Source organism: Spea bombifrons, chromosome 1 (genome assembly GCF_027358695.1).
Source record: "Spea bombifrons isolate aSpeBom1 chromosome 1, aSpeBom1.2.pri, whole genome shotgun sequence".
Classification (NCBI taxonomy): Eukaryota; Metazoa; Chordata; class Amphibia; order Anura; family Pelobatidae; genus Spea; species Spea bombifrons.
This window is the reverse complement of record NC_071087.1, coordinates 66,798,475-66,811,608: the sequence shown is the minus strand read 5'-3', so window position 1 is coordinate 66,811,608 and position 13,134 is coordinate 66,798,475.

Below are 13,134 nucleotides of genomic sequence, written 5' to 3'. Positions count from 1 at the left end.
CGATTTTAAATACACAATCTCCCCCTCTGTAGTTCCACTCACAGATTAAAATACTGCTCAGTATATCGGCTTGTCTTTTTTTCTTTTCTTTTTTCAGATCCCAACCTCCAACATATAGTAGATGGCGCTGGCTCATACCGTAAAAAGCACAAGGGAAATACGATATAGTGTAACACGTTTTTAATCATATAAAATTGAAAAAGATTAAAAAAGGCCTACTCTTAGCTGTGGTGACTACTCTCACGAGAGTCACCACAGCTAAAAAATGACTTTTTCTCACTTTTGCTAAAAATAATGAAAAAAACCTGCTAAATAGATTATACTGTTTGTCTTGAGTTTTGTTTAGAAATACCCAATGTTTTTTTTGTTGTTGTTGCCTTTTTGTGCACATTATTTTCCCCCCATGGTATGAGGGCATAAATTGAATTGACATAAATTGACATAATATTTTGGAGGGCTTAATGGCATTATTGGGATTTTAAAAAGTGAATGGCAGCGGTGGGAATCGAACCCACGCTCTCATTGAGACTGGAGCCCGCCTCCTCCAGTGCCGTCTACCAGTAGGCCACGCTGCCTTACATCAACTGTCACTTCTGGTTGTCATTTAGTACCTTCCTGTGTCTTGTGAACGATCAGTGCAGACATGTATATATATATATATATATATATATATATATATATATATATAGATATATATATATATCTATATATATATCTATATATATATATAGATATATCTATATATATATATATATCTATATATATATATATATATATATATATATATGCACAATGTCTATCCCTCACATGCTTAAACTCCTTCACTCTATTAACCTCTACCACCTCTGTTGCAAGGCTATTCCATGCATCCACAACCTTTGTAAAGTAATATTTCCTGATTTGCCCCTCTAATTTAAATCTATGTCCTTTGGTTTTGGTAGTTTCTCTTCTTTTAAATATACTCTCCTCCTTTATCTGGCTGATTCCCTTTATGTATTTACATGTTTTTAATCACATACCGCCCAAACCCCTTTCCTTTCATACAGACCCAACCTCAACATCAACTATTTTATGCATTCCCCTTGGGTTTTTATGCCCCAGGGGCATTATCTTGCACTTATCCACATAAAACACCAGTTGCCACGGCTCCTGAGTGTTTTTATAGTTTACCTAAATCATTTGGCATTTGGCTTAGCCCTCCAGGAACATTAATATAGCAAAAATACACATATAATTAACTTTATATGCCTGTGTGTTTGATTCCATACACGTGTTAGCAAAGGTGTGCGGCTGAAACACCTAAACTCAATAATTAGGAGGGGTGTCCCAATCCCTAGAAGGTAGAAGGTAAGCAGGCATTGCAAGAGTGAGAATCTGACTATACACACCTAGAACCCTGGAGCTCAGACCCTGAGTGTTCCAGGTATCGGCGGGATAGGCAGTGGTATTAAGCTATGGGGTTTGCATATAACGACCAATACTAGTACAAAGGGTGATATCCATAATCATTAGTATTAAAAACCATAAGTGTACCTACAGCATTAATATGTTCAGTGAAGCAAGCATGTAGGATCTGAAGACAATTTAGTTTCAAAGATGTATTTTGTTCTGAAACAACTTCAAAGGAACAGTGTGTCTTACAGCACTTTCTTTCTTTGCTTGGCGTTTAAAAAGAGGGTGTGGGTAACTGGGTGATATATTATTTGGGCAAGAGTGAGATCAAGGTTCTTTTTATGAGCTAAGAAATCCTAGTACAATAAAGTATGAAGAAAATGGAACTAATCCTCAAAAGAACCAAAGTAAGCAGATGGCTTGTCAAGTTTGTACATAACCATAGTTTATGAACCTCCTAAGAGACTGTAAGCTCACAAGACCAGGGATCTCTTTTCCTTCTTTACCAGATTCCTGAAATACATACATCGCCTACATAGCCGTGGTGACTACTCTCACGAGAGTCACTAACAATGCATAGAGTCCGTCTCTAGCAAAGGTTTGCTCTTTAACCCCTTCGAGACAAAGGCTGATTTTACTTTTTTGTACCCTTTGTGACAATGGCCTTTTTAACATTTCTGCGCTGCTTGTGTTTAGCTGTAATTTTCTTCTTTCCCGTTTACTGAACCCACACACATTAGATATTGTTTTTTTCAGGACAAGAAGGGCTTTCTTTAGATGACATTGTTTTGATTGTATCATATTATTTACTATTAAAAAAATTATAAAATATGGTTAAAAAATTAGAAAAAAATGACTGTTTCTAACTTTTAGTTGAAAAATCTTTTACTCATCTATAAAAGGTAATGAAAAAAACTGCTAAATAGATTCTACTATTTGTCCTGAGTTTAGAAATACCCAATGTTTTTATGTTTTTTTGCTTTTTTCTACCCATTATGGGGCAATAAGTACAGGTAGCGTTTTGCTATTTCAAAGCCATTTTTTCCAAATCTGGTAATTCTTCCCCCCTTGTGCCATTTCGGGTGTCTTTGAACCCGGCCAATGCAATTTACCCCATCAAGTCATATATTTTTGAAAACTAGACAGCCCAGGGTATTCCAAATGCTAGTATTTTAACTCTTTCCATGCACCATATCTACCACCAGTCTTTGTCAAACTTTATGGTAGTCATTTTTTTGCATTTGTTTTGTCATACACATTTTACTTCAGGTATGAATTAAAATGTTCTCGTTTATGTCACTATCACAAAACACCCCAATATGTGTTCAGCAACATCTCCTGAGCGCAGCGATACCCCACATGAATGATTTTGCCTGGCTGTTTGGGGGCAAAAGGGCCACATTTGGGGCATGCGCATTTTTCAATGTTGCACTTTGGCATTTGGGGATCCACTGCCCATGCCCTATTTGGTACATCTTTGAGCCGGGCCATTTCAGTGTGCCCAATAAACCCATATATTTTTGAAAAATAGACACCCCAGGGTATTTCAAATGCTAGTATTTTAACTCTTTCCATGCACCATATCTACCACCAGTCTTTGTCAAACTTTGTGGTAGTCATTTGTTTGCATTTGGTTTTCCACACACATTTTAATTCAGGTATGAATTAAAATGTTCTCGTATATGTCACTATCACAAAACACCCCAATATGTGTTCAGCAACATCTCCTGAGCGCAGCGATACCTCACATGAATGATTTTGCCTGGCTGTTTTGGGGCAAAAGGGCCACATTTGGGGCATGCGCTTTTTTCAATGTTGAACTTTGGCATTTGGGATCCACTGCCCATGCCCTATTTGGTACATCTTTGAGCCGGGCCATTTCAGTGTGCCCAACAAAACCATATATTTTTCAAAACTAGACACCACAGGGTATTTTAAATGCTGGTATTTTAACTCTTTGCATGCACACATTTTACCACCAGCATTTTTTCAAAGTTTGCAGTAATATTTTTGTGTGTGTATTTTTCCCACACACACCTACTTTATGTATGAATTTACAGCTCCTGGTATATGCCGCTGTCACACGACACCCCATAATGTGTTCAGCAACATCTCCTGAGTGCAGTGATACCCCACATGCATGGGTGTGTCATTTTTTGGGGGAACTAAAAGGCCACATTTGGTACGTGTGCATTTTTCTAATTGGAAATTAGATGTGTGGCCATCCTTCCCCCCGTGTTAATTGGGACGTTGTTGAACCTGGCCCATTCAATTTACCCCATCAAATCATACATTTTTTAAAAGTAGACACCCCACGGGCATTTAATATGCCAGTATTTTAACTCTTTCCATGCGAGAATTGTTTTAAGCTAATATGCTAATTTTAGGACTTGCTCACAAAAATATATTTTTTATATATATTTTTTTTTTATTATTATTATTTTTTTTAAAAAAAAATGTTAACATTTTTTTTCAACTTGGAGGTTCCCCTGATAGTGACATCAGTGGGAAATGATTTTTACATTTTACTGTTTTTTTACAATTTTTTTCTAATTATTATAAATTTTATTTTATTTTTTAATTTATTTTTACTAATCACACTGTGATTAGAAAGCTGGGCTCCATTGACTTGCATGGTGAATGCAGTACCTGTATTCAACCTGCAAGTGGAGCCAAAGTTCTCTAGATGGTCTGGACCATCTAGCGAACTTTTAAAATTTGTGGTTCCTGTTACAGGACGGCGGCCATCTTCCTTGATGGCGAAGATTGCCGGCAGCTGCGGCTGTGACCGCTCTCCGGAGCGGTCACAGCCCATCAAAAGGTTAGTGTTTGGTGTCGCTGGATGCCTCCTGATCGAGGCATTCCAGCGACACCATGTAAGTTTAGGAGGCGATCGTCGATCGCCTCCTAAACGCTTTTAAAACGGGCGTCCGCCGCCATACAAAGTATGGCGGATGTTGACGCCCCGTGGAGGGGCCAGAGATGGCCCCTTCGTGCCGATCGCGGCGTTGCTGAATGCCTCGAGGTCGAGGCATTCAGCAACGCTTTTTGGGTGCAGAAAGCGATAGCAGATCGCTTTCTGCACCCGTTTAAAGACGTGCCGGTCCTGGCACGTCAATTGTCGTAAAGCACATGCTTTTCCGTGCCGTGCCAGGACCGGCAATTGTCATTAAGGGGTTAAAGACAAAATCTTTTTGTTTTGTTTTTTAAAATCCTCATGGAATGTTGACAACGCTTTATAGAATGTTACTTACATAAAAATATATGGTTTTTAGTAATTAGCTAAAAGCTTCCAATGTTAAGCTTACCTCTGCTGCCCACTTCTGTAATGTCCTTTGTCTCTGTTGTGGTTGGTCAAACTGGTGACCAACAGTGCAGGCACCGGCAGTGCATATACCTGTTTGGATTAACACAGAAAGTGGGTGACAAAGACGGTTTCCTTAGCTTTTGCAGAACTAATCCAGGAGTCCTGGTCAACGGAGCTGATACCAAGGAGAAATATAAGAAGAAGAGAAGAAGTGGAGCTGGCTGAAAGGAGACGCGTTGGGGCCAGCGGACAAGGTAGAGCAACTTTTTTCTTATTTAGAAAGAACTATTCATTAACAATGATTATGAGAATAGTCAAAGCTTTTTTTTCTTTATCATTTTAAATATTGGCTGAATGGGTGAGGTGGTGGCCACGATGGGGTCCTGCTTGGTGCATAATGTCCCTCTTGTGTAGCAGATTTAGTCGTTTACAAGATAGAAATTATCAGGAAAGACTAAAGTATCTTAATATATATATATATAGCTTGGAGTAAAGAAGATGATCGGAGATGCTGTAGAAGCATTTAAATACTTAAAAGGGAATTAACAAAGTAGAAGAGGCAAGCTTATTTAAAAGGAAGAACAATGTTAGAACAACAGGTCATAGTCTAAACCTAGAGGGTCTGAGGCTTAGGGGCAATTTAAGTGTCAAGTTAACCCTTTAAGGCTGAAGACTCGTGGGGTTATGTTTGAGTGTGGGAGTAGGGCACTTTAGGATTTCTGGGGAGACTCCTTACCTGCTTGCCCAGTCCCTTGTCTGGGGAGCACAGGGTGAACGGAAAACCCCGTCTGGTCTGTTGGAACCAGACTCCCATGCACTAGCCGGCCATGGGGGGTCTGCAAGCCAGGAAACACTCGATGCGCCTGACCGGGACCTAGCCACAAATTCATGGAACTGTGCGGCAGCTAGGGACCGCGGCGATGCCTGCCGACAATTGGAACAGCGTCGTTACGGATGCTCTTTTGAGGGTACATTAAGCTTGTGGTGGGCAATACTTGGTGATGGTTACAGAGAGGGAGCTCGTTTGGGAACCGTGGTTTAATTACCAATTTCTAGGACTGGGGTCTACCCAGCAGCGGCTGTGGTACTCTGCCCGGCTACCGCATGGACTATTCCCTGGCGTGGTCCTCGCTTTGATATCAAGTTGGTTGCATTTTTGTTCCCGATCCTTGGCGTTGCTGACCTTCCTTTTGCTCAGCGATTCGAATTTGTTTCCGTCCTGTGTATGACCCGGTCCGCCTGACTACGCGCTCTGGAATTTAACCCCTGTTCATCTGACTAGCCATCTAGTGGATGACCTTTGGCCCGCCTGACGTCCCGCTCTGGTTGTGATTCTGAGCTTGACTACATTTGTTTTTTTTGGGGTTTCACTAATTTAGCGAATCGTGCCCCAGACATGCTTTTCCCATTCTCTGTGGTATTCGCGCCGTTTCAGAAACTTCACCTGGCATACTCAAGAACTATCATTTTAACATATTTATCTACTTATTCTGGAGCCTCCTCACTGTTAGGATCATCGGTACCCTGGTGGACGTTACTTGGGGTTTTTCCACTTGTACTGTTTTGCTGGGAGAAGAACTTTTGCGGCGAGTTCTCCGGCAAACGGTAGACGAGACAAGAACAATAGTACGGGTGCCGGCATTGTAAATACCCGTCTGGATCTGTGTCACACAGAAAGTTGGTGACAAAGGTGTTCCTTTTGCTATTGTCATTGAACACATTCAGCTAACGACTGTGTTTGCTTTAGTTTTAATAGATGTGTTAAATGAGTTAGATGTGTTTTTACAATAAATAACTGAAACATTTGATGTCTATTTCACAGTAACACCAAATTTCAATGACATAAAATCAAATTGGTAGTCCAAAAGTAAGTTTCATTAGCACAGCATTGTAGAGTTTTTGGAATAATACCATTTTAACTAAAGGTGATAGTAATTTGAAAGAATTACTCATAGACAGCAACAATTATGAGAACAAACCTTTTTATTTAATAGTAAACATTGTATGGATAGTTTAAAGATGGAGCTGCCTCTGGACTCACGAAGAGTCATTCTTCAGCACGGAGGAAAGAAAAAACCTTGTTTTATTGAAGGAAATCTCTGGGAAGCCATGGCTCGAAGAACTGCCCCTCCCTCTGGGCACTAAGAGGCTAACTCTGACTAGTACTAAAATGTAAAGAATTTTTTTCTTAAAATGTCATAGCAACAAGAAATACATAGACATGTTGACAGTCTTCAAATCTGTTGATGGAAACCTGACGCTCTGCGGATCTCTTTGCCGGGGAGCCGACACTCCGCAGATCATTTTGCCAGGTAGCCAGCTGTCTTGAGATGGTCCTTCAAAAGTGTTTGCGCTCTGTGTGTGTGTGGAGAGCCAGCGTAACATATGAGACTTCTACTATGATGACACAATGATAGCTGGCAGGAGAGGTTCCATTGGTCACAAAGCACGGTGAAGCATATAACTAAATACTACAGCTTTATTTAAAAAAACAAAATTTGCAAATGTAAATCACAAAGATGCTAATCCATTAATTTTATTGAAAAGACTACATTTTACATTTCCTTTTAAGTGACATTTTAATGTGATATTTGAAACTATGAGGATTTACCTTTTTACTTTTAATTTGAGGCCCCCTGGTGTTGAAGATGTGAGAGGAGACCAAGTGAAATGTGGGAAGGGAGAGCTAAACAGATATGCTTGGTGGTTTGGAGATGTCTTTCCATGCATATATGTTTCTTTTTAGTAAACCCCATGGAATAACTTTATGAAGTGTACTAAACAGCATTCAATGGAGGGTGGACCCTAAAGGTCAGAAAGGAGTTGTTTTGCTTTTTTTCAAGAGTTATAGAGCATCCCTTTCCTTTAGTTTGCTCCTTGTTGGAGTCCCTTCCTGAGCATAATCGCTTGACACAATGCAGTCTATTCAAGGTCAGATTGCACACTGTTCCTGCAACATTTCTACAGGTGGAGCGCTATGATACAATTGTAACAGAATATAACAAAATAGTATTATCACAAAAGTAAAACATGATACTTAAGTAAACTGTTAGATGGTCCTGAAGAGCTTCATTTGAGAATACAATTTATCTTCCTCTTCTTTTTCCTCAAAATATCAGGGTATTATAAAATAGAAAAAAACAAACATCGCACACACTGTGTGATACGATTTTAAATACACAATCTCCCCCTCTGTAGTTCCACTCACAGATTAAAATACTGCTCAGTATATCGGCTTGTCTTTTTTTCTTTTCTTTTTTCAGATCCCAACCTCCAACATATAGTAGATGGCGCTGGCTCATACCGTAGAAAGCACAAGGGAAATACGATATAGTGTAACACGTTTTTAATCATATAAAATTGAAAAAGATTAAAAAAGGCCTACTCTTAGCTGTGGTGACTACTCTCACGAGAGTCACCACAGCTAAAAAATGACTTTTTCTCACTTTTGCTAAAAATAATGAAAAAAACCTGCTAAATAGATTATACTGTTTGTCTTGAGTTTTGTTTAGAAATACCCAATGTTTTTTTTGTTGTTGTTGCCTTTTTGTGCACATTATTTCCCCCCCATGGTATGAGGGCATAAATTGAATTGACATAAATTGACATAATATTTTGGAGGGCTTAATGGCATTATTGGGATTTTAAAAAGTGAATGGCAGCGGTGGGAATCGAACCCACGCTCTCATTGAGACTGGAGCCCGCCTCCTCCAGTGCCGTCTACCAGTAGGCCACGCTGCCTTACATCAACTGTCACTTGTGGTTGTCATTTAGTACCTTCCTGTGTCTTGTGAACGATCAGTGCAGACATGTATATCTATATATATATATATATATATATATATATATATATATATATATATATATATATATATATATATAGATAGATAGATATAGATATATATCTATCTATATATATATATATATAGATATATATCTATATATATATATATATATATATAGATATATATCTATATATATATATATATATATATATATATATCTATATATATATATGCACAATGTCTATCCCTCACATGCTTAAACTCCTTCACTCTATTAACCTCTACCACTTCTGTTGCAAGGCTATTCCATGCATCCACAACCTTTGTAAAGTAATATTTCCTGATTTGCCCCTCTAATTTAAATCTATGTCCTTTGGTTTTGATAGTTTCTCTTCTTTTAAATATACTCTCCTCCTTTATCTGGCTGATTCCCTTTATGTATTTACATGTTTTTAATCACATACCGCCCAAACCCCTTTCCTTTCATACAGACCCAACCTCAACATCAACTATTTTATGCATTCCCCTTGGGTTTTTATGCCCCAGGGGCATTATCTTGCACTTATCCACATAAAACACCAGTTGCCACGGCTCCTGAGTGTTTTTATAGTTTACCTAAATCATTTGGCATTTGGCTTAGCCCTCCAGGAACATTAATATAGCAAAAATACACATATAATTAACTTTATATGCCTGTGTGTTTGATTCCATACACGTGTTAGCAAAGGTGTGCGGCTGAAACACCTAAACTCAATAATTAGGAGGGGTGTCCCAATCCCTAGAAGGTAGAAGGTAAGCAGGCATTGCAAGAGTGAGAATCTGACTATACACACCTAGAACCCTGGAGCTCAGACCCTGAGTGTTCCAGGTATCGGCGGGATAGGCAGTGGTATTAAGCTATGGGGTTTGCATATAACGACCAATACTAGTACAAAGGGTGATATCCATAATCATTAGTATTAAAAACCATAAGTGTACCTACAGCATTAATATGTTCAGTGAAGCAAGCATGTAGGATCTGAAGACAATTTAGTTTCAAAGATGTATTTTGTTCTGAAACAACTTCAAAGGAACAGTGTGTCTTACAGCACTTTCTTTCTTTGCTTGGCGTTTAAAAAGAGGGTGTGGGTAACTGGGTGATATATTATTTGGGCAAGAGTGAGATCAAGGTTCTTTTTATGAGCTAAGAAATCCTAGTACAATAAAGTATGAAGAAAATGGAACTAATCCTCAAAAGAACCAAAGTAAGCAGATGGCTTGTCAAGTTTGTACATAACCATAGTTTATGAACCTCCTAAGAGACTGTAAGCTCACAAGACCAGGGATCTCTTTTCCTTCTTTACCAGATTCCTGAAATACATACATCGCCTACATAGCCGTGGTGACTACTCTCACGAGAGTCACTAACAATGCATAGAGTCCGTCTCTAGCAAAGGTTTGCTCTTTAACCCCTTCGAGACAAAGGCTGATTTTACTTTTTTGTACCCTTTGTGACAATGGCCTTTTTAACATTTCTGCGCTGCTTGTGTTTAGCTGTAATTTTCTTCTTTCCCGTTTACTGAACCCACACACATTAGATATTGTTTTTTTCAGGACAAGAAGGGCTTTCTTTAGATGACATTGTTTTGATTGTATCATATTATTTACTATTAAAAAAATTATAAAATATGGTGAAAAATTTAGAAAAAAATGACTGTTTCTAACTTTTAGTTGAAAAATCTTTTACTCATCTATAAAAGGTAATGAAAAAAACTGCTAAATAGATTCTACTATTTGTCCTGAGTTTAGAAATACCCAATGTTTTTATGTTTTTTTGCTTTTTTCTACCCATTATGGGGCAATAAGTACAGGTAGCGTTTTGCTATTTCAAAGCCATTTTTTCCAAATCTGGTAATTCTTCCCCCCTTGTGCCATTTCGGGTGTCTTTGAACCCGGCCAATGCAATTTACCCCATCAAGTCATATATTTTTGAAAACTAGACAGCCCAGGGTATTCCAAATGCTAGTATTTTAACTCTTTCCATGCACCATATCTACCACCAGTCTTTGTCAAACTTTATGGTAGTCATTTTTTTGCATTTGTTTTGTCATACACATTTTACTTCAGGTATGAATTAAAATGTTCTCGTTTATGTCACTATCACAAAACACCCCAATATGTGTTCAGCAACATCTCCTGAGCGCAGCGATACCCCACATGAATGATTTTGCCTGGCTGTTTGGGGGCAAAAGGGCCACATTTGGGGCATGCGCATTTTTCAATGTTGCACTTTGGCATTTGGGGATCCACTGCCCATGCCCTATTTGGTACATCTTTGAGCCGGGCCATTTCAGTGTGCCCAATAAACCCATATATTTTTGAAAACTAGACACCCCAGGGTATTTCAAATGCTAGTATTTTAACTCTTTCCATGCACCATATCTACCACCAGTCTTTGTCAAACTTTGTGGTAGTCATTTGTTTGCATTTGGTTTTCCACACACATTTTAATTCAGGTATGAATTAAAATGTTCTCGTATATGTCACTATCACAAAACACCCCAATATGTGTTCAGCAACATCTCCTGAGCGCAGCGATACCTCACATGAATGATTTTGCCTGGCTGTTTTGGGGCAAAAGGGCCACATTTGGGGCATGCGCTTTTTTCAATGTTGAACTTTGGCATTTGGGATCCACTGCCCATGCCCTATTTGGTACATCTTTGAGCCGGGCCATTTCAGTGTGCCCAACAAAACCATATATTTTTCAAAACTAGACACCACAGGGTATTTTAAATGCTGGTATTTTAACTCTTTGCATGCACACATTTTACCACCAGCATTTTTTCAAAGTTTGCAGTAATATTTTTGTGTGTGTATTTTTCCCACACACACCTACTTTATGTATGAATTTACAGCTCCTGGTATATGCCGCTGTCACACGACACCCCATAATGTGTTCAGCAACATCTCCTGAGTGCAGTGATACCCCACATGCATGGGTGTGTCATTTTTTGGGGGAACTAAAAGGCCACATTTGGTACGTGTGCATTTTTCTAATTGGAAATTAGATGTGTGGCCATCCTTCCCCCCGTGTTAATTGGGACGTTGTTGAACCTGGCCCATTCAATTTACCCCATCAAATCATACATTTTTTAAAAGTAGACACCCCACGGGCATTTAATATGCCAGTATTTTAACTCTTTCCATGCGAGAATTGTTTTAAGCTAATATGCTAATTTTAGGACTTGCTCACAAAAATATATTTTTTATATATATTTTTTTTTATTATTATTATTTTTTTTAAAAAAAAATGTTAACATTTTTTTTCAACTTGGAGGTTCCCCTGATAGTGACATCAGTGGGAAATGATTTTTACATTTTACTGTTTTTTTACAATTTTTTTCTAATTATTATAAATTTTATTTTATTTTTTAATTTATTTTTACTAATCACACTGTGATTAGAAAGCTGGGCTCCATTGACTTGCATGGTGAATGCAGTACCTGTATTCAACCTGCAAGTGGAGCCAAAGTTCTCTAGATGGTCTGGACCATCTAGCGAACTTTTAAAATTTGTGGTTCCTGTTACAGGACGGCGGCCATCTTCCTTGATGGCGAAGATTGCCGGCAGCTGCGGCTGTGACCGCTCTCCGGAGCGGTCACAGCCCATCAAAAGGTTAGTGTTTGGTGTCGCTGGATGCCTCCTGATCGAGGCATTCCAGCGACACCATGTAAGTTTAGGAGGCGATCGTCGATCGCCTCCTAAACGCTTTTAAAACGGGCGTCCGCCGCCATACAAAGTATGGCGGATGTTGACGCCCCGTGGAGGGGCCAGAGATGGCCCCTTCGTGCCGATCGCGGCGTTGCTGAATGCCTCGAGGTCGAGGCATTCAGCAACGCTTTTTGGGTGCAGAAAGCGATAGCAGATCGCTTTCTGCACCCGTTTAAAGACGTGCCGGTCCTGGCACGTCAATTGTCGTAAAGCACATGCTTTTCCGTGCCGTGCCAGGACCGGCAATTGTCATTAAGGGGTTAAAGACAAAATCTTTTTGTTTTGTTTTTTAAAATCCTCATGGAATGTTGACAACGCTTTATAGAATGTTACTTACATAAAAATATATGGTTTTTAGTAATTAGCTAAAAGCTTCCAATGTTAAGCTTACCTCTGCTGCCCACTTCTGTAATGTCCTTTGTCTCTGTTGTGGTTGGTCAAACTGGTGACCAACAGTGCAGGCACCGGCAGTGCATATACCTGTTTGGATTAACACAGAAAGTGGGTGACAAAGACGGTTTCCTTAGCTTTTGCAGAACTAATCCAGGAGTCCTGGTCAACGGAGCTGATACCAAGGAGAAATATAAGAAGAAGAGAAGAAGTGGAGCTGGCTGAAAGGAGACGCGTTGGGGCCAGCGGACAAGGTAGAGCAACTTTTTTCTTATTTAGAAAGAACTATTCATTAACAATGATTATGAGAATAGTCAAAGCTTTTTTTTCTTTATCATTTTAAATATTGGCTGAATGGGTGAGGTGGTGGCCACGATGGGGTCCTGCTTGGTGCATAATGTCCCTCTTGTGTAGCAGATTTAGTCGTTTACAAGATAGAAATTATCAGGAAAGACTAAAGTATCTTAATATATATATATATAGCTTGGAGTAAAGAAGATGATCGGA